Raw genomic sequence first — 25119 nt, 5'->3', positions numbered from 1 at the left:
AGTGTTAAAAAAATTAATTTTTCGTATATTTTAATTCATTCGTAATACTGTGGATTAAACTAACTTAATTTGTCAAAAAATATCCTATACATTATAACATTATGTTGCTTGTGTGATATAATTATTATTATAATTATTGTTACTAAATTCAAAATTGTAAGCTCAATACTTACCAACGTCCCGTAAAATAGCGTGAATAGAGTTTTGGTATAAATAGCTCAAAATTGATCTAAATATTTTGAAAAGGTAATTGAAAATCAGTTTATAGAAAATAATAATACACATAATGGAGAAAAGTTTCAGTATCTATACAGTTAATATTTTTTAAATTACAACAAAATACCTAAAACCATTATAAGAAAAAACGTTATTTTATATTTCAATATACAATTTAATCAACATTTGAACTTCAAACGCTTGTAAAAAAAATCATGACTATGTATTTTCGATATTTTATTAAATTATTTTATTCTAATGCAATTACATTAGATTAGAAGATGTCAAGGTACAAATCAATACATTTTTTTACATTTAACTGAATAAACTATACTTAAACAGTATTCTAGAGAATTTCCTCTTTTAGAAATTCGAAATAATCTTATTATTAAAAGTTTAATAATGGACAGTTCTAGTGTACAATAACGTAAAACACCAAAATCACAAAAATATATTGTACCCATATTATTGAGACAACTGTTTAAAAATAAGGGAGTATAAATTATGATAACAATATATATGTTACGGTAAAAGTACGGATAGTGGTAAAATCTAGGATTTACCGGTAAATTCTAGGTTTTACCACTATCCGTACTTTTACCGTAACACATACATTGGTTTTAAGTATGAACAATATAATTACTATTATTTTATCCAATCTGATAGCGGTCAATATAAAAAGTCTAATATAAATCATTATTATAATTTTTGAGTCATATCGATATTATCATAATAGACGTTACAAGTTAAAATTATTGAAACATTTAAAATGTCACGCTTCTGATGAACAATTATTTGGAAATATACAAACAACATATTAGTACCTATTTATACATTATATATTATAAATTGTATGAATTTTAAAATTAAAACGAGTTGAATAGAAAACAAGAGCAAAATGTGCATCATATTTTATTGCACATTTTATAGGATTCTTAGATATTATCATTTTGATATTATTCGAAACGAACTATTTGTTTTTGTGTCCAATTTAAATCGTTTTGGTTTTTGAATTGGTTAAGTGCATGGAGCTTGATCTTAAAAATCTGGTAAAATTACCGGTAATGTATCTGAAACTGAAATTTGTGACCGAATATTGGAATTGAAGAAAGAACAAATAAAGTACAAATAAAGCCTTTTCAATGAAATAAAAAAGTATACAATGTAGGTTGAAAGATGTGATTCAAATTAACTGCAGTTTAAAATAGTTTATTCTGTTATATTGAAGAAGGATTTAGATGACTTGAGTTAAATTTAAAAGTTTAAAACACAACCTTTCGATCACTAAGAAAAGTTTTGTACGGCTAAACTATAATAGTTATTAGTATTACGATACTTCAAATGTTTAATAAACCTCAAAATAATTATATAAATGTATTTTTTTAATATATATTTACTATTAAGTTAGTTTGAGTTTATTTTGAATGTTTTCTTGACGTATTTTAGGTGTTTTTATTAGAATTCAATTATTATATTTTTTTGATACCTACAACTTTCATAAACATTCATAATACAATTAAATAATATTATTGAATTTAACTGCTACTTAAATGCATTTGATTTATTATAATAAATATACATTGTTTTGTTTGTTTCAGGTATGTTTTTGTTATTGTTACATTTTAGCCAATTACGTAAGTTTCTTTGTTATTGTATCTCAAATAAGTATTTTGTGTTTTCCCAAACAAAGGTTGCAAATTTAATAATATTATATTTTCGTTGGAACGTTTTATGAAAAAGAATTACATTTTTTTTTAATATTCATACCATTATTATTCTATACGTTTTAATTTTTCTTAGTAGATATTAGCTACCTAGACTTTACATATACAAATTTAAATCTTAGAATTTCAACACATAAAAATTGATAACCAAACGATTAGTTGATTAATAGTGATAAAGTAATATGTTGCGTATGAATATATTTTGTCTGTAATACGAATATATGCTTAAAATATAAGCAAATATTATATATTTATATAATTTAAATATGTAAAAAAAAAACTTATATTTCTAAAAATGTTACTACTTTTTGTGATAATTAGCGTTGAGCTTTATAACAAACATCCGGTATAAGTATATATGTATATTTTTTTCATAGGATAGTTGTCAAAATATTTTCGGTATGCATTGCACTAATGCACTGTTTTAAAGATTTTTTTATGGAATCTAATTTATTTACAACAATCAGTTTAAGCAGCATAATGGATATTTTAGGCATTAAACGCTTTTAGAAATATAATATCTACGTTTTTAATGAATTCTATTATATTGTTTTATATTTTGGTACAAAATAAAACAAAAATGTACGACAAACTATAATTGACTTAAACTATTGCTTTTTTCACACCATGTATGGCTAATAATATTTACACTTTTCAAAGGTAAAGGAGTTGTTTTGGAAATAATCCAATACTAGTAACGAGCGTTATTTATTATGTACATATCATTCTGGATTTCTGACTCTTAGCCTCGAGTAGCCTTTAAAAACGTCACGGGTTTTGATTATTTATGAGATTTTTCGGTCAAAATGACTGACACGAGCGAAATGAAATCGGCGGTGGTCCCGTGTCCTGCACGTTAACTATTAAAGGTGATGTATATAATATATATTACATATTATGTATATATATATATACATTATAAATCGTAGTGAAGGTCAAGGCTCGACGACCGCGTAAGTCTAATAGATTTCGTCGACAACCAGCACGTGCACGCTATAACCCGTGATCCTTTATAAGTATATACCTGCATCAGTGGAATAACTTTTGTGTTGTCAAACGGGGGTCCATGGGAAAAAAAACTAACCTTGCTGTGTACAAAAAATTGGTTTTTTATGATATTTATAAATGTCTAAAAATAACAATAGTTAATTTACGCTTTTATTTATTAATTAGTGTGAACTTGATGGAAGGGCGATTAGATATTATAATGTTGTCCACGTATTATGATAAATCTATATCGTGTATATATAATATTATTACATACTATAATATAAATTATAGACTATGGAGTAGGTCTAGGAAGTTGAATTACATACAATTCGCAAATATTCGCTGTACGCATTATTATAATATGGGACATTTTTATTTTGATGAAATAAATTAAACGTATATGAATATATGAACCATAATACATTTTTAAGCTTAAAAAAACCATTATTTCATACAAATGTATAACAAAAAAAAAAAAAATTCAATGAAGGATCTGAAACTTAAATCACCTCTTTGTTGACACCCCTGATCTCATGGTTGCCGTGACCAGAGTATTTTATTTTATATCATGTTTACCTACATGGCTATACGATAATATACGAGTACATTATTGTATGGCGCTTATTGTGGATTCATTAAGAATATATTGCTGGGTCATTCAGAATTTAAATCATAATAGTAATAACAATACTCGTACTTCGACTTAAATTAGAAATTGTGCTGTTATAACAACGGCGTTGGGGATGATAATATAATGGGGTTGGAGAATGGGTTAGTGGGGATGGTTGACTATGGGCGAGTGTTCGTCGGAGGAGTACTATCGCGGGTACAAGGGCCGTTGGGGGAAGGGGTAGGGTGACTTTCGACAGATGTGACGTCAGCACTCTCGATTGTCATGGCAACCTTACATACGTGTAACTCCTTATCCTGCACGCTTGCAGGGCATTTGTGCTTTTCTCTTTGGCTCATCATCGTCTAGCTCGACTGATATCATTAAACGTCTGTCGAATCAACAAAAGTGTTTTCTTTGTACGCGTGACCCTGATGTTTTATTGTGTTTAAGGAACACCATGCTCCAACACATATCGCTGCAAAGTTTTGCGTGGATTAACAGCCTACATGGAGGTAGCATATTGTTTTCACTTTCCGTGGACAATATACGGTTTGCAAAATACCGGTCACCAATGGTTACTCGCTTGAAATTCTAAAGTACGAAAAAAAAATATAATTGAACAATCGATGTCCTGTTCGTGCATTTTATTTCCCCATGAAAATCACATTAATGACGGTGATGGATTTACCTTGTATTGGCTTATTATTATTACTTTTTTTTGTGTGTACATTGAAGCCACAACAACAACGATTATTGACTTTTGAAATGTTTAGAGAATCTACACAGAAAAAGTACATAATATTAGGTTCTACATTTATTATCAGATTGATATTAAATTAGGTTATACAGACTTACTAATTTTAAGAATTCAAAAATGAATTTGATATTTTTTGGATCGGGGTTTCTGCCTCTTGGAGGTTATCAGCAATTTAGAGGTTGGCTCTGATGTCCCTGCTGTAGTTTCGGCAAATTAAGTGTTTGAACGTGATTATTTCTCCACATGTAAGGAATAATTGGTCTGGTTCCGATCTAATCATGAGGTGATACACCTATAGAAGGTCAACCACACGTGGCCTATTCGGAGTCTATTTAAAATATTGATTTTATTTGTTTCTTTCAATATTAATACGTTTTAGGCATCTTTATGAAAACTCGAAGAAGTTTCTCGTTCGGATCTCAATAATTTAATATTATTTTATACAATAGGTACTATTATCTATTTTATTTATTATAGAAGAAAAAACAAATTTTGGTATTTAGCGAAATATTTAATTAAAAATGAAACACATAATATATTCTTATAAAATAATTAAAACTATACCGATAACTACTATTTGCTACCTATCAAACAATTTAAATATTGACTATTTAAATTGTATCTATTATCTATTATATTATCTTTCTATTGATCTATATACATATTATGATAGTATGATTTATTTTTATTTTTACATACTCATGGAATAAATTATAAGGTTCTTAGCTAATTAAAATACATTATTTCCTTTATTTATTTAAGATTTAAAACTAGTTGATAGCAATTAAATTTTTTAATACCTTTCATGGGGATATAGATTGCTTTTGATGAAAGTCAGAGGTTCTCAGCGAGGTTCTGAAAATACATATTAGCGTGTTGATTCGTATATTTTCAGAATTTGAAAAGATGTATTTGACTGATGTGTATCGCAAGCTGAGTATTGAGGTGTATTTTCCTTGGCCTTGAGGTGGACTCGAGTGATGAGAATGTGTTCTGTTCAAAGGGGGTGGGTAGATTATAAATTTGCCTTTTCTTGGTATTATAACTGTTTTAGACACTGTGTGATGAATTATTTAATCTGTCTAAGTTAAATATTTTAAAAATTAAAGTACTTAATAAATAATTTAACTTTTTAATTTTAAATTGACTAATACGAATGTAAAATTATATTAAATATATTTAACAAATTCTTAATGTATGCTCTACATTTAGAATAACATCCAATAACTAATATTTTTTGTATATTTTACTTTTGTTACCTATTAAATATGTACATATTTAACTAGCGTCTATTATTGTAACATATTGATCGAAATGTTAATGTACCTATGTGGTTTTATGCACTTATAAAAATTGCTACTCGAACAATGATTGATATTTAAATGTTATAAGTACATACATGTACATACATTATTTAATACATTTTTCAAGACCAAACATTTGAATGTTTTTATTTGTCTTGCTAAAGTGGAATTATTTACTTCTACCTATTATCTATTTATTCAAAAGCTTTGCCTGTAAGAACAACAGACATTTTTTTCAAAAATAAAATGCAATAATAAAACATACTAGACGAATATCAAATGTACATTGTTGGAATTATATCACGTAACCTGTCTAAGAAGTTGAAACATAAGTTGAGTTACATGAGCTGACATGATACATATTTATTTTCTCTATTTTTCATTTTAAAGTCTTCTCGTGGTAACTCGAACCTTGAAAACATGAAATTCTCAAATGTACAAAAAAAAATTTTCTTCAAACTGTCATAACACTTATATTCTTCATTCACTCAAAATACTCGATTTTCTTGATTATAGCTCTAATAATTTTCATTCTTTTCTTTTAACTTGAAGTTATTTTCAATTAGCTGTAGCTGAAAAAAAGTTACCTGGTACAGTGTTTAACCACTCGTATTAAAACAAGTAACACCTCAGTATGAATATAAGGATATCATACAACATTTATGTATTACCGACATCTTCGTAAAATAACATTGTTTTTAATAAAATATTTCAACCTTCATCTTTAAATGTACCGTTTACAAACTAACAACAAATCTTCACTTATACATTGTACAATATACATATCATACTAAGCTTTTGTCAATCCTTTATTTTCAATAGCGTGAAAAATAATAAGTCATAGTCATGATTTTTTTTTATTTCTTGAAGGATAAATATTAAGTACGGTATTTATAAGTTATTAAAATACCCCATTTTTTAAATTTTTTAAATATATGTATTAGTTACATATATTTATATCAATAAATATAATAGTTATTGAATGACTTATAGGTTATAACTATAACTAAAAGAATTAAAAGATTTAAATACCTACTTTATAAATAATAAAAATATTAAATTTAAAAAAAAATTGTTGTATAAACTATAGCCAATTGACCTACCTTGTATATACCCGCACTTCATATACAAGATTCTTTTTTTGTATAAATTCACCACAGGTGTTTATACGTTGGTAGTCCTTAGAATTCTGAGGGGCCACCGAGTAACAATTCTATTTGCTTTAAAATTTAAGTAATTTATCAAATTAAGCGACTGATAAACGGAAATGTTTATCCATCATATAATATTATATTATTTCGTTATGTGACCCGGATTAATAAAATTTAACTAATATACTCAATAAAGACATACGACTTTAAAATGTGTAATATATAATATGTTATACCAGTTATAATACAATTTAATTTAAATATTATTGTCTTGTTTGACCAAACTGTATTATTAAACGAAAAAAAAGTACGAAAGGACAATTTTTCATTTTCGAAAAGCAGTAAATTAAAAGGGTTTAGGAAACCCAGATCTATACTTAAACTTTTTAAACTATAATAAAGTACTCAAAATGACAAAATATAACAACTTATAAGCATAATTTTAATGAAAGAGTGATCATTTACCTTAATTTATGCGTGTAGTTTAAATAAATTAAACTTTTCAAAACTATTATGAACTTAACAATTACGTTATTACGTTCATGCAGACTATGGGGTGAAAGTGTTCGAGTGGTGACGTGGTGTCTGCAGAGTATATGGTATTTAAATAATATAGGCAGCAGGTAAACGAGTATAATATTAATATAATATTATACTACGTCAAACTGTTTTTTATATTTTAAATCATAATATACAATTTAATGTATCGAGTAAAATATAATAATACAGTAGGTACTCTTCTCATTAAAAACTACATTAATTAATAAACTTTAGATCCGAATTAAAAAATGTCTGGACTATATTACACCACAGAAAAATACAAATGACGCAATATAATAGGATTATTTCTATAGAACATTTGAAATAAAAAGTTAATCAATTCACAGTCGTAATAGCTACAGTCACTATATATATTGTTCGCAGATTACTGACTGAGACGTGCTTATAAGGGTGGCCGTACTCTTTCTAAAGACTATATTTTGAGCGTAGTATTTTTTCTACGTTACACTGTGGAGTAAAGATGAAATACCTACATTTTTAAATCAGAATTATAATAAATCTATGATAAATGCCTTAGTAGTGGTGAGCTATTGGTGTTCTACTGAGAAATATAATATTAATATGTTCAACAATATAAGAAAAATAGCATGAAAGCTATGCGTTCGTCTGTCCTTATGACACGTCGCTATAGTTACCACTGTGTCATGGTGATAAACCTAGTAATTTAATTAAATGTATTTTTATTGAATTACAAAGTGTAGGTCGTACCTATAATATCTAAATTTGTGTAGCTATTAAGTTGCGATATACTTTAGCTCGTACTACTTGCCCGATTTACATTTTATAATTACAATCTAAACTTGCTATTTCATGGTTTGAAGGTTATAGCAGCTATCAAATTAAAAGAAACTGCGTACACCACACGAATAAATAAAAATGCATTACTTTGTGCAATTTTATTTTTATTGCGTCCTATTTAATGAGCAATATTGTAACGAAAAAAATATGTTTTATGTGTCTACGTGTCTACTATATCTAGCCCTGGTGCACCTCAATTTGACCATAATATACCCTATACCCTAGTAGATAGTCTTTGCCCGGAGATAACTGTATCCAGATCTAATTTTATAATTGGTGTATTTTGGATATTATAAAACAACACTATGATTGATTATGAATTGTGATTGAAATACATTTAAAAATAATATAATTGTATAATATTATTTTCTATAGGATATTATGTGATACAATGTATTACTGTGCTGTACCTAAATTGCCTATTCTATACGCCGCGTGTCCATAATTTGATCATTAAAGTTAATATAAAATTATTATACAACTGTTATATTATGTACACATGAGTACTAACTACTAACTACAATAACAATTGTAATAATTTTTTTTTAATTTAAGAAGAAAACCTTGATGACATGACCATTGGCTTGTTTTACATAATATAGTACTTAAGTAATTAAAACTAAATTATTCAATCCAATATCTTTCATAAGTAAAAATATATTTTTGGTGGATTCTTCGTCGAAGCCCAGGTGTCATGAAGGTGTTCAGGTATATTGTATTTAAGTATTTTTGTCGGGCCTCTTGTGTGTCTCTACATTCGGTAATAATATGTTTGATTGAGGTTGGTATGACATGTTCTCGGTGGATCTTTTTTCATTAGATGGCCATGTGTGTAGTGTGTATGACCTATTCAGAGGCAATTTAATACAACTTCGTCTCTTCTTTCGAGAGGAATTTCATTTTTCTGTTTAATTTTTTTTAATTTACTACTAAATTATTTAATAGGTTGTTGGCGTATACAATTTAAAAGTAATATTATATGCACAAATGAAAAATATATAAAATTGCATATTCTCTTATAAAATTATCTAGGGTACTACGACCATGAATAGTTTAACATTTAGGACTTTAAATTATTCGTGCAGGGTTTTTCGAGCAACGTAGTAAAATTAAACTTTATCAATAGAATTTTACTCGAGTATAAGCGCCATTTTCTTATAGCTGTCACATATTTCTGTACACGGAAAATATGTCTATATAGTGCCTTTCAGCATTTTAACATTTCATTGTCGACAGTATAATATTATATAGAGTGTATCTCAATGTTTTTTAATGTATATAAAGTGAAATGTGAAAAAATACTACGACTTACCCTGGTTAAGGCTTATATATACTGTCTTGATTATTAACAACTTACCTTATTCCATAATATTATAAACACCTTCAAAGATACATACCATTACACTGCAGGTTTCCTATTTATTCATTTATCGGGACATTTTCAGTATTTCACCGAAAACGTACCCCAGAAGTGTAATAGGCCAATCACAGTACACACATACAAAAATATTTTTAAAAAAAACTGTATACGTTGTAGTTCATAAAAATAATTAGTGAAAGAACTGACCAGGAAAACAACTATAGTATATTTTATATATGCATTTCGTAGAATTATCATTTTTAATATCATATTTTTTTTTATAAACGGTATGGTAAAATTAATATATTAACAAAGTAAAATAATAAATGTAATAAATAAATCGATTATTGATTTTATATGAATCCTATGATGGTATTAATAGTTAAAACAATAATAATATATTAAGAGGTCGTGATAATAATATTGTGTAGTGCTTAATGAATTAATAATTAGATTAGCGAATGAATAATGTAGAACGCTAGAATCATCTATTGTAATGTGATTGCAATCCAATTGTTAGGAGTTTCTGTAATTTGAGTAGTCAGTACTTGAGTGTTTTTTATTATTATTATTAAAACGTTTGTGAATAACAATTCATCTATGAGTTGCTTCTGACCAAATAGATCTTTAAAAGATCATATTATACCGCTAAAAGATTGCACTATTTTCATTTTTCCAAGAGTTAGCAGGTTTTACTCAAACAAAACATCACTCCCATTTCCCTCCACACCCATTGTTTAGTCTATTCTTTTTTACATGAACTTATCTATAGGTTATTGATTTAAGTATTATAATAGTAATGCCTTTATATTTTTTTTGTTCAAAATAAAGGCCAATCGTGAAAAAAATGTTTATGATGAACAAAGTTTTAACAGAGTTATGATGGATAATTTTAATTTCATAAATTATTCGTTATCTTTTGTTATTATTAATTCATGAGAGTTTTTATTTTGTCATTAATTATTACTCTTTATTCTATATTTACTCGTAAACTGTCCATAAAAATCTATTGATGTTATTTATAATTAATTTAATAGACATTTTACACAATTGTTATAGTATAATTGGTTTGGTTTTTTTTTCAGGTGAGTGATACATATATTACATACCAAATATTCGTTAAGTACTTTTGATAGAAGTAAGTACTTTTAAACAATTATAATATCATCTTAGAATGCTTATTAAAATGTAAAAGGTAAAATACATTTGACAAGAGTGCGTTATACAAATATTATACCTTAGGTATAATTATTATACTTATTATTTTCTGTGTAAAGATGAATATGAATGACTCTGAAATGAAACATAAACAATTGTATGACTTAATACTAGTAAATTGTATAATAACTAAGTCTTGAATAGGCGGTATTATAGTTAATAAATGCTTGATAATGAATATTATTAATATAACAAGTGTATTATATAGGTACTAGTTACTATAATTTACGAACAATAACAATATAACCTAATATAATAATATATGAATATATTATATTACCGTTGTTATGAATAGTATAAAAATAGTTGAATATATTCAACATATATTTTATAACTATTAACTGTTTGACGCTGTTCTTGCCAATTTGTTTATAATATAATTGTATAATTATTGATTGTGATTGTTTAATGTTTAAGTAAATACTAAAATGTAATTGATCAATTTATTTTAATATACGGCTATTACTATTTTTGTATTTTTTCATAATTTATTCAGATCCATAATTGTCTACATTGCCACATGTTTTAACTTTTAATCATCATCCGTCATCTAATATTATCCTTCAACTATTTCTCTTACATAATAGTTATATGATGTTACTTAATATGTCAACAACCTACCTATCTACCTTTCTACCTATTTTGATGTTCTTTTGTAATAAGTTGAACAAATTTTAATTTCGTTAAACGGCCAAGTTTTCTATTATATGCACAAGTATCATAATGAGATATTAATTTTTAATTATGCTGTTTGACACGATACGTGTATCACTGAAATTATTAACTATTCTTGATAGCAAAATAACATCAGATTTATAAAACGTATCTACTTTTTACAGACCATAATATTTTGTCCTCATCTTTTTCGTTATTAATCTAATAATAAATTATTCAACTTATAACAAATTATGGTGTTTGCGCCTAAATAGGTACTATGTGCAATAATCATATTAAACTTTGTCGAAACTATTACAATTAAAGCATTATAAGTTACAAACTTATGACCTATATATTATATTATCTGTTCTAACTGCATTTGGAGCACAATCGCATACCTTTCATTAGTAGTTAGTGTATGATAATTTTACTCGATAATGTGTTCAGTTATAAATTCTAATTTATAACGTAAGGACATTTTGTAGTCTATACATATATACCTATGTATATTGTATATTATGTTTGCGTGGATCCTAGAATTTATGGCGTTATTATATGAATCGCCTGTTGACTGGACAGTGTGGTTGTAATTATTATACAGTATTATTTAAGTAATATCATTGAGTAATAAATGGTAATATCTACTACGTGCCTACGCCATTATTGAAGCTGACTGCGCCCGTTAATTAAATGAGCTTGTTGTCTGTTGACTGTTGATGTGATATCATTGCTCATAATTCTAATGCTGTTTGAAATTCTCAAGTGCATCAGTTGTGATGGAAAAATTCTCGAATCTGTTGTTATCGCGGTACAACATGTATAATGTACCTACGCTATGCGTTTCTCCATTTATCATCACTATTACGATTCCGAAGTGGCTGTATCACTATATAGTATGTATAGTATATAAAACTACAACTTCATCCTCGCTCCACTACTCGTAATACAATATTATACTCATCACACCTTCTCATTGTAATAGATAGCTACCTATTGTATACGTGTATAACACAGTATTGTTGTTTTCATAGTAAACATATAAACTAAAAATAATTAATACGCTGATTGTTTCCAAATTAGTATTGTAATGTTTTACCCACAATAATTCGCAGGTACATATTTTATCGTTGTGTTTAAATCTCAAATGTTTTGTGCAAATATTGGATATTATCACAAACACGAATACATACACAGGCATACGATCTATGCATTTATGTCGTTTTGGAGGGTTCGAATGCTCAATAAATCATAATATTATGTACCTTTATTGTGTACTGTACATACGTAATATTATTATCTTGACAGTGTATATGATTTGATAAAAATAAGCAAATACTGTGTGGGACGAATAAATATATTGTATTAAATTTTTGATTGTACTAGCTGTAATTTTTGATTTTTTTGGTATTTGCAATATCAAAGGGAATACGAAAGCAAAATATTTATTCTTCTTTAGTCAAATAAGTAAGGTTTTCGAATTTGTGATCGACAAGGGGAGTGTTGGAGTTTATTTGTTTAAATAATACATTTAATCGAAGACTATTTCAACGAATAATTGCCATATTATTAAACTAATTTTATACTATCTTAACTGTATCAGTCGGGTTCATCTCACAAAAAATAAATTAATATTCCTTATTGTTTTTTTTTCTAAATTAATATTAAATAAGATTACTTTATTAAAATTAATCTATTTTATTTTTGTTGTAACCATAGACGCAATAGATATTAGAGTTATCACTTAAAAAAAATAAAATATAAATGAGAATAATTTATCAAGTTCATTTTTTTCTAATAGCTACCTCTACTACATGCCGAATTAAATGTATTGAACATAAACATGAAATGCGTTGTGCTTAATGTTGATTTATGCTTTGTGGTGTGTTTGAACGGATAATAAAAACATTGACTTTTCATAACATAGTTGACGTACGAGACAGCTTACTCGAAAGCCTTTGGTAAATATTAAGCGAATCCAATAGTAATATTATTACAATATACACTATAATAATTGTATATTATTATGTTTGATTATTGTTGAAGGAATAAAGTTAATTTACATTACAATATTAATTCATATACGAGTACAACACAAAGCGTAAATTATTTGTGGATAGTATGTAGTAGTATGCATTCCAATTGATATGTGTACATTTAATTATTTTAATTAAGTTTACAACTATAATTAATAGTTGAGTTTCTATCATAATATTCTTATAACAATACAGGAGCATGAAATCCATTGCATTGTTTTTATATTATTATAAAATAATGAATTATACTCATATGGCTATATTAGGTAGTATAGGTGTACTCGTAAAGTAAATTAAAAACTATCTATTAGGTATATAGGTCATATTATAGTATACAATATTGTAATGAAAATATTGAAAAACATTATTTTATTACAACATTTTTCGTACATTTTTAAAACATAGAAATAGATCGAAATCCTCGCAGTCTTGTTTTTGTAATAAATTTAATCTTTTTTTCAGATTTTAAATATTTATTTATCATGAATGTTTTCATTATTTAATTTTCTATACTTGTATCAATATTACTTTATTTTTCTCTTATTATATTAAAACATCCATAACTATCCGATGATTTTATGAACGAGGCAAAAAGCTATTGATTCTGCACAGTAACTGTTTTTCTCTGATTATTGCAAGAGTTTATTGTTTTAAAATGTAAATATCGCTTTTCTGGCTCTCTCTCTATATATATTTATGTTATATAAAATCATGTATTTGATTGTTACTCAAAAAATTATGATTTATTTCAAACCCCCGGGAGCTTATAAATATATATAAGTGGGATTAGTGTCCAAACAGCAACGGTGTTTCTGGAAAATGGTTTATTGAATTATTAATATTTTAAGTATATTATGTACTCCTCGTATCGTTTAACTTTGAATTGACAATCAAAGGTACTGGCATTTATCAAAGTTCAATATAGGCCGTCTATCTAATCAGTAATGTAACTGTTATAAAATAAAATAAAATAAAGTATGAAACTAGGAGACCATAATATATTATCTTGAATTAGAACTTTTCCCGTCCAAACGACAGTAGTGTCTTTGCGACTTTTAAGTGGACTACATAATATAATATTTTAGACGTGAAATAAACTATATTATTATAATGTACCCCTACATGGTGAAATGTAGAGCCAGTGGTCGTCTTCGCTGTTAAAAGTGCATTATTAAATTGTTTTAGTTGGCCGGAGATAATTTGTAATATATTATTACTATAAATTAATGTATGGAAGATAAACACATTATTTTTTATTAGGTTAGGTTTGTTTTTACTATACTAGATATTGATTCTTTCTTTTATACTCCCGTTAGTCCTTTTACAAAACGTATTATAACATATGTAAGTAATTGAACTACACTACCTACTACTTATAGCACCTATAAACGCTTAATATATAATATTATGTTTACGTTATGTTGTGACGACCACTTGTGGAAGATAATGACAAATCAACCCAATTCTTCTCGAGTTTCGGTGATGTTTAAACAACGCAAACGATCCAACAGGTCCCCCTCCTCACCCCTTGTGACCCTCTGGTCTTATTTCGTAGAATAGCTATTTCGTTTCCGGTCGAACGACATGCACGACCGGTGGCGCCCGGCACTAACAACCACGCGCTCCCTTCAAATGCGGCTAAAAACACTGTACTCCGGAATTCCGAGTAGGCACTGTACCTACTCATATTATACAGGGTGATATTTATACCCTTTTCTGTTTCAATAATGTAATGTTTATTTAAGTTCTGATTATATTGGCATTTTTAAGTATTTCTAATTTTAATATTTTAAGACTCTTGGATTGTTCGTGTAACTTAATCCATTTAAGCAGATGATTACTTTAAATATATCGATGCACCTATAATTGTACCTATCTATATGAAAATTGGGACGAGTTGTTTCTGAGTTATTTATTATTGTGTAAAGTATAATGATTTGAAAATTGAAGTGGGCAATTCATATTAATGTTTAAATATTTTATAAGTTATTTAAAAAAAATTGTCTGAAAATAATAAGCGCTTCATAAAAAAATCACTGGCCTTACAATTTAATGTAAGCGATGTTGTTTTCATTTGAAAAATATAATCTTGTATCGCCTCAGAATAGTGTTGTTTTAATGGTTAAAAATTAAAGTATTTTATGAAAACATGTTTTTTAAAGTATACTCCAAAATTCAAAATTCAAAACTTTAATAAATATTATGAAGTATTATTAAATAATAGAAGAAGGGTGGGTTAGCACGCTGGTTGAATCACTTTGTATAGTATCAGCGTCAAATTCCGTTTACTTTATATGCCATATTACTATAGGCTTATATTGAGGGACAATTTTTATTTTTCTGAATGGTAGCATATTGGTTGAGGACGTGTGTTTCACACATCCGGGTCGATGGTGGATAGACCAGCTGCTGCAGATCAGATAGAGATTTGTTCCTCCTGGAAACAGATGAGCGTGGTTATTTGCGAGACTTAAAAAGATACAAATATAATAGTAAATAATGATGGTTGCAATGTTACCTACACTTCGTGAAATAATACGTCGATGATTGATGACGATTGAAGACTATATAACGATGTATAATAATATTGTAATAATTATTATGTGTTTTTTCGCTAATGTCTGAGATCGAACAGAACTATTATTATAATTATTATTTTATGATACTATATTAGGTATGTATATCAGGACTCGAGGTCGGGGTTCAGCTATATCATTTAAAAGGCAGGTTACACAAAAGACTGTGATTATCAATAATAAATATTAACGAACCTCGTTTGAAAATATTGTCATATGTCTGTGGTTTCGTTGTTATGGTTCAAATAATATGGCGGATAAAGGCGGGTTTCCACAATGCCTACAAGTTCGCTTAGATTCTTCGTTGTGATTGGTTGGTTGGGTTAGGTTACCTCACGATTAACCACGTTACCGTGTTGTTGGACGTAGCTGAACATTTTTTGCGTACATGCGTGTGGTAATTTTCAAAACGATATTATTACACTTAGGCAGGCACTGATATAATATAATAATATTATAATAACTCGTGATGTTGCGTACACGACCTTCTTCAATGTCTCGGCTCCACACTTTCGGAGCTGAACAACCGCGCCGACGACGACGCCACCGGAGTAGAAATATTATTATTATTATAGCAGTGGTCGTCGTCGTCGTCGCCGTCGTAGGACACTCTCAGTAGTCGATCAAACGCGGTATCGCGCGGACGCGGTTGCTGCGCCGCAAACCCGGTGTGAACGGTGTGCGTGTATTTATATGCGCGCGCGCGCGTGTGTGTGTGTGTGTGTGTGTGTGCGTGTGAAAGAGTGTTTGTGGGTGTGCGGCACGCGTGCCACAGTTTTTGTTTTTTTTTTCGATTGTAATTTTATTATTATACAGCAATAATAATAGTAATACTACTGCTAATACTACTACTACTACTACTACCAATAATAATAAAAGTATATAATAATAAGAATCTTAGTCGAAGAAAAAAAAAACGGAATCGGATTTAACGACGTCGTAAATATGGAAACACCGACTACATTTTGAGACAACCACTCCCCGGATAAAAAGGTTACGACAATATTTGATTTTCTTAACGTAAAACCAAAAACAACAATGATAAATTTGTTATAATAACGAAAAAAAAGTAATAATAATGAAAAAAAAAATACACTGAATTCAAACGCACCGAGAAAATGTTTATTCATATAGGGTTTTCGGCAACTGCATGATTTGTATTTTTTTGTGGTGACTAGGGGGTCGTTGTATGATATTTGCATAGTGTGATATAATATTTTTGTCGGATAAACTCGACACACGATTTACCCGATAATCGGTACTCTATAAAGAACTTATCCAGCATGACTATTATAAAACCAACGTTAGTAAATTTATTTTCACAGACAATTTCTGACAACCTTCATGAATAATAATACTTTTCAGTTATCAGATACAAACAATTAAATTTCAAGTACGCGTGATTCATGAAATTACTATGTAATTTTTGAAAACAAACCGTATCTATATACCTACGTCCTACAGTTACATATTAAGTATAGGTACTATTATGTATAATATATTATATTATATTTATATTATCACCCCACATATTGTTATGTTCTATCACTGTTATTTAATAATTTGAATCGGATTTTTGAAAAATTAAATTCTGTTGAATACGTGAATTTCATATATTTAAATAATTTGAATAATTTGAGTTTGAAAAAGTATATTATCCACTAAATTATTATACATTATTTTTAAACACACAGCTTTTGTACGTTTACAACATGGCTTCGTATATTTTTGTTCACTCGTGTATACGTGAACTATAAAATTATTATTGTCTAATATTAAACAACTCCTGCAGGAATTTTAAAACATAACACATAGGTTATATTTTAACTGTTGCTATCGATTCGGTTAATACGTCATAATATAGTACCTAGGTATATGATCGTTTTTATTCAATGTGCTTCATATTGTATAAACTTTAAAAGAATTATTTTTGATTTAATATGAATTAAGATTTCCAATAAGTAGGAATTTGGTAAACTTTTTTTCTTTTTCTATACTTATTATTAACGTTTCAATAAAAATTACTCGTAACATTTAGGAAATTGAGGTATAATAATAGGTATAGTAATAGGGACTTGTGTACTAAACAGAAATAAAATCAACTATTATTTTATAAATAAAGGTATTTTATTTTATTTCCTCAAACACTAAATAAATGTTGTTGGATATAATGTTATAATTTACTAAATGTTATGATTTAGTACTTAGAAATGTGTACTCCATTGTTTATATAACTCTAAAAAATATATTTTACGTACGAATACGATTTTTAATTTAGCTAATAGTGATTTTTAAAAGATTCGAATATTTGTATGGTCAAAATAATTAAAACTTGCTATACCTTTGTTTACTTTTTTCCATTTTCCATTTAAATTTAAACATAATTAAAAACATTTTCAAAAGCTATACAACTGTAATGAAAACATTTTTTTTTAAAGAAAAACATTTTATACAATATTTCTTTAATCGTTTAATTCTATATTTTTAGTTAAAACCAACCCTAAGTGTTCGCATATATTATAATGAATGGATGAATATTATTTTTTGATTGTGAAATTATAAATTTACATGGAAATTGATATTCCTAAGCGTAGAAGAAAAGTTATTTATCCAATCAACATAATACAAACTAAATTAGTATTAATTTATATTTAAAATTTTTGTACTCTGAAAATATAATTTTTCTAATGAGATTTATGATTTTAATTTATTTTATCAGAATGTATTGCAAAAATCTTGTTTTAAATCTTAAAAACGTAACTATATTATTATCACAAAACTCAAACACATACCTAAAATATGCTAAGTTTTTTCTGTTTGTACAGAATGTTTTGTACTAATTAAAATATGATGATTCAATCCTCAGTTATTTAAGTTTAGACCAGTGCTAGAACAAAGATAATTTAGGAATTCTATATAGTATTCAGTTTTTAGCAGAATTTGGTTTTAACAAAAATGGTTGAGATATTTGACGTCATGTGTTTCTATGTATATTTTTTCATGTTCAGATTTTCCACTATTTTTATAGTTCTATCTGTGTTCAATTTAAAGTCTTCTTTGGTAGACGCTGCATAAAAACTTTTGTGGTTTTTAACTGAAAAGATTGCTTTAAATGAAAAAAAAATACGAAAGATAAAAGTACGAATAATCTAAAAATAAAAAGGTTCTTCGCTCCCCGTAGTTTCAACCATATAAATTCAGCAAATGTATTTAAAAATGAATTTCTTCTTACAAAACTAATTTATAGTACGAGTATAAATGGTAATTTTAAATATTATTATGTAACTTGTGTTTTTAAAAAAATCTTCAAAATATTGGTTCCGAATGGGACATAACATTCGTGTAATAGAGATAGTCATAATAGATATAGTGATACTAGTATATTTTTGTCGATTCCTGTATTTCTTAATACTAATCTAAAGTTATTTTATAAGTATGTGTATAAATAAATACAATCTAATGGGACAATATTATACCTAAATTATAACATATAATATTGACTGAATCAATTTCTATCTACATTAATTTTTAATATAATTAGGAATATCTAGTGCCTGAACGAAATAATGAAAATTTAAATCATTTTTTTTTTATTAAAAACGCTTCTTTTAAGATTATGTCACTATGCCATATCTTCGCTGTAAAAAGTAATGACCATCAATATTTTATGTATGAAAATTGTATTATCGTATGTGACGCTTTGAGGTTGAAACATTTTTACCCATGTACAATTCGAAGTATAATTATGTTCAAGGAAACTATTATGTATAATATGTTACATTTATTAGATTAACATTAATTGAAAACAAATATTATTTGTATAATATTATAATATAGTCTTTAAAATGTCATTCCAAAAATGATTCTTAAAGGTTAAGTTAAATTCTCTCCACCTATGTATTATGTCACGTAGAATTTGAATGATTCTATACAAACTAGGTTGGTACTCGATGATTGTTTAAAAAATCAAATATTTCTTTTATCAGTTAATTAATTTTTCTAAGTTAACACTGTCTAGATAGCTAAAATAATACAAAATACATTCTGATAATAAATTGTTTCGGGAATGAAAACACAAATTTTGGGTGATAATATTTTAATTATATTATTGTATTTACTTAAATATTATTGTAGAAAACATTTTTAAAACTGATTTTAAATTTAAATATAGTACCTAACTAAAGAATAGTGATTTTACAATTATCAACTGTATTACATAATATTATATTATATATTTATATAACTTATTCAATCAAATTTTATTTGAATTTGTTTATTGTTTATACTGAAATGTAGGTATCCATTAAATACAAACAGCTTTTTTTTTTATTATAAATTACCTATTCGAATTCATATTTATAAATATTATACTTTTTTATTCGTACAATTTTTATTTATTTGAGTTAGCTCACTACATTTTATTGAATGTATAAATCAAATATTATAATATACTTAGTGTTATATATTACTTGTATACTTCCTAATCATTTATTTTAATTAAGATACGAAATGTTGAAACCCGATATTTACTAAAGGAAATTTCAGTTAAGAGTACACTAGTTGACAAACTATACTATATATTTTATAATCCGTGCAAGTTCTTACTCGACTCTTAACCATAAAAACTTTGATGTATATCCTGTATTTTTTCTTTGAAGTGTTAATCTAGGTATTAAATACTAATAGAAACATCTCTTTTTAATACTTTTTATCTAAACGTCGTGAAAGTTGGCTAACATTATGTTTTGCAGTTTACCCAAACTTAATTGTTTCAAAATCGTTTATTATTTTTATTAGTGATTAATATGTCAAATAAAAAACAAATACTTCCATAGGTTTTCTTGAAACTTATATTTTCTTATGGAATGTTTGATCTGCAAGTCAAGCATTTTAACAATATTTTATTGGAGTTATTAATAAATAATAACTAATAAGAACAAACTAAAAAATAATACGATTTTCAAAAATGTGTAAAATATATTATATTGTATTTTATTTAAGAATCAATAAGTTGTATTGAAATTAATTATTCTCCATAACTACTATTTATTTTATATCATTATATCAAATTATCCTCATAATTTATAGTAAATTTGTCTTTAAATCTTTTCTCAAAAAAAAATATTTTTAATAAAGAACTTGGACTGAAATTTTTTTTGAAGAAAACCTATTTTTGATGTAGTATTCGAGCATACATTTCCAGTAAGTATAGGTAGTAAAAAGTTCTTTAATATTCGTTTTTCCTAAGATATATGTTTTATTAACGAAGTTAACTTAATATGTTTTGAACATCTGCAACGTCAAGCATTTTCTTATCTCAAAACCTTCATGTTTGGCACACATTAAAATCACATTTTCCTCTTTTCATATTCTAGTCAAACCATTCAATTTTGTTTCTATAAATCACAATCATGTTTTTCCTTTGAGTAATAACGTCATATTACCAGAGACAACAATATTTCGTATTTATTTTTCTTTCAATAAGTACCTACCCGAAAAATTGCTTGGTAAGTAAAGTGCGAGGTGATTGCTCATATTTTATGAAAACATACAAAAAATGATATTTTGTACGTTATTTTCTAATACAATAGTTAAATAACAATATATTTTATTTGTATAGACAACACAGTTTTTCACATATATCTAAAATAAATAAAAAACAGTAAATATTTTGTACCGAATTTAAATAACTCAGCTATTAAATACTATAACAGTAGCGAAAAGAGATTACAGATGGTAGATTACAGATCTGCTGTAGGTACAGTATGGGTCGATATTGTATCTCGTACATTAAGTAAGTCACTGTAGTTAATGTATTAATTATAAATCATTATTCTTGGTTTAAGTATCAAAATATGTCATCCAAATTTAAAGGTTAGGTTAGGTTATATATTTTTTTATATTTTTCGGATTTCAGTATGAACTTTTCAAGCTTTTTACCGAACATATTTTTATTGAAAGTTAATGAAAAAAAAATACAAATGTTCAAAATACTAATGTTTATAAATAGCTCAAAAAGATATTTTTAAAATGTTACTATGCTAATTTAAATATTTGATGAACATATCTAATGCCTTTTCGTTTCGTTTTTTAATTAAAAAAAAATAGGAAAATCGATTTAGTCAAAATATAGTTTTGCATTAAAATTCCAGTTTTTCTTAATTTTTTTCCTATCTTATTTTGTAAAGTACTATGAATTTTATACTTTTGAACCCCCTATGTACTAACTACATTCAATTTGTTACAAATTCCCCCCGCTCACCATACAAAATAAGTAAAAACGTATACATGTGTTCGTATCTCTAACTGGTTCCGGTCCACAGTACAATTTAACACAAAATGATATACGTAATAATGTGTTCACCCTAGGTTCTGTAGCGTATACAACTGCCATGGATTTCGACCAACCGATATTATATCGTAGAGATGTTTCTCACGCTTACGATTTAAATTTAAAAAGTATGTCCCTTCCGCCTAGTCCAGCTGGACAACAGCCAAGCGCGAAGAAAACAACGAAAAAAAATCCACTTTTACCGCTTCGTCACACACGTGCCTCAAAAACTTTCTATATCGTTATACGTCGCTACAGCAGTACTCACATGTTTACCAGATATCTCGTGGGACAGAGGTATTCAAATTGAGGCTCCAAGGGGCGTTTCGAACCTTTGTCGGGAGTGCTGTGGCACAGAAGAGTAAAAAAGATGACTCGATGAATAAATTGTTCTATTCTGTAGTATCCTTGTTTTATTCTCTACTTAAAACATTTAATTTCAATTTTGCTATGCATAGTATGTTGTTCTTGAATTTGTCGTCTCGGTATAATTGATGTAATAATAATATATATATTATTATAAGTAAATAAACAGTAAAACAAGATTATTTTTTAATGTCATTTTCCGTCTGTGTCCTTTATCATTTTATAGCCACTAAACATATGTCTTGACGAAACGAAGGAGTCGTAGAACGAAAAAGTTTAAATACTTGTGTTGTAGAAAGTATAATATGGGCACCATGAGGTTCTCCACTGGGATTTTCACACCGCCACATAAGTTCTTCCGGGTCCTCTCAATCGTTTCAATCAAATCTTATGCTTAGAATTGTATAAGATATTTAAATAATGATTTAAATTTTACTGGGCCAGTGACTTGGTTATTATTTATAGAATATTCGATGTACCTACCTATAATAGTATAATGCACATTGTATCACCGTCATAAATAGTAATTCATGGCATGCGATTGTCCGTGGGGTTGGATCAGTTTGGGTAAAGCTTACATCTATAAGCTGTTTTAAGTGTTCACGTCGTACGAGAATACTGGTCGGTATTAATAATTTTCTTCGAGTAGAATATAACGGTATAATGTTATTTCGACAGCGATATCGAGTGGGGTAATGTTCATGAAATTCGAGTTAGGACAAATTAGGTTATGTTGAAGTATTAAACGTTTAAGTCAACAACGAGAAGCAAAATAATTTTTAAAGACCGTTTCTCTAACATTCCTTATTACGACTTACGAGTGGAGAAAACAAATCTCGGAAGAACTTACTTATTAATAACATCTTTGAACGATGAAATTGTTGTATGCTTTGACTTATTACGGATAAAACAAGTGAATAAAACTATTCGGTTATCAAAGAGGAATATCAAACACTCTGTGTATTCACATAGGTTTTAAAAAAAAATGTATTTAAATGTCTCGAAAGTATTGGGTTACTCTCGAAAGAAATAGATAATTCATTACCTCATCGGCAACCATACGTGCAGTGCAGAATCTAAAATTCTAAAGTCTCTAACACGGTGGTTCTTAGGTTAAGAAACCTCTTTATATCCACGTGCCACCTACACACTTTAAAAATGTTCATGTGCCTCTTGACATAAAATTATAAAAAATGGCCTATTTTATGAAGTATGGGATTTATTAATAATAATATCATTAATTTGTCTATAGGTAGTGATAATATAATTAGAATCGAACTGAGAAATATATATATATAATCGTATTTCACTATTTAAAGTGAAAGCTTATAGTATTTTTTTCATGAAGGCTTATGTTAATGAATAATGTCAAATTACTATCCTTCTCTTATTTCCTAAAACAATTTTTTTATCGTGGTGAAACCCTATTCTATAATAAATCTTCTTTGCCCGTTATATAACACAAACGAAATTAGTTTCGTTAATTCGCCGTTGGCAATATATCTATATTACTGAAGTGTGTTATTTTTAACATTTTTTAAATACAAACGAAATTTAAAAATAAATATAATAAATATAATTTTTTTTCAATATTTACAACAAATACATATAAATACCTAACTAAGTAATAACTATAACGAAATCGAATAGAACAATATTTTGAATTTTATTTATTTCTTAAAAGCGTTCAAGAAATAGGATTATTATTTTAGGTTCTGAGTGGACCGATAAATGTGTTGATTTTAAAATTATGTGTTTTTTTAATTTTAAATTAATTTTCTTTTTCTGCCCGTCAGCTTTTTTTGGAGCAGTAAACATAACACGATTTTCGACGTTGGTGGATGTTTTTTGATAGAAAAATAGATCTTATTAGTTCGAGGGGGAGAGGGGGTCAAAAGTAATAAAACAAATTATAGTAATTTTCGAAATAACCCGGAAAAACAAATACAACATTTTAAAGAAAAACTGGAGTTTTTTTTCCAAAATTAGGGTTCGACAAAATCAATTTTATTTTTATTTTTTGTAACTCAAAAATAAATCACCACAGACACTTAAATGTTCTTCAAAATATGTTAGAATACACTATAAAATGTTCAAAATATTATGACGTAATATTAAATAGCATTATAATAAATTATATCATAAAATATACTTAGTAACATAGATTGACAGACTGTCTTCGCTCAGATTCATTTTTCGTGTGCAATGATTTATCGTCGAATTCAAATTTAACACATACATTACAGTGACTCACTCAATCCTCGATTACGAGATATACTCGACAACTACTGAAGGTATACATCGGAGCGGTCACCTACTTTTCCCATTTTTTAACACTGAAACTGTTTTGCTGAGCTAAAAGTCCTGAATATAACTAATACTATTATCGGATAATTATTTTCAATTGATTTGGAAGCGGATAATACAATGGTTTAGGTATATATAATCAGAACCATGTTACAAA

General features: G+C 27.2%; 1 protein-coding gene across 4 annotated transcripts in view; it reads left to right on the top strand.

The window, feature by feature from the left end:
- LOC111035653 (eye-specific diacylglycerol kinase) overlaps nucleotides 1-25119 on the top strand; it is a 233386-nt gene that overhangs the window by 35798 nt on the left and 172469 nt on the right. For 2 of the 4 annotated variants that reach the window (XM_022317350.1, XM_022317348.1), the window contains exon 1: nucleotides 16570-16951. The exons of the other annotated variants lie outside the window; for them this stretch is intronic. The gene's annotated coding sequence lies outside the window, so the exon portion shown is untranslated. Of the gene's footprint in view, nucleotides 1-16569; nucleotides 16952-25119 lie in introns of those variants that run through there. 4 annotated transcript variants of the gene reach the window in all.

This window comes from Myzus persicae, unplaced genomic scaffold (assembly GCF_001856785.1).
Source record: "Myzus persicae strain clone G006 unplaced genomic scaffold, MPER_G0061.0, whole genome shotgun sequence".
Lineage (NCBI taxonomy): Eukaryota > Metazoa > Arthropoda > Insecta > Hemiptera > Aphididae > Myzus > Myzus persicae.
This window is presented reverse-complemented; position numbering and strand designations above follow the sequence as displayed.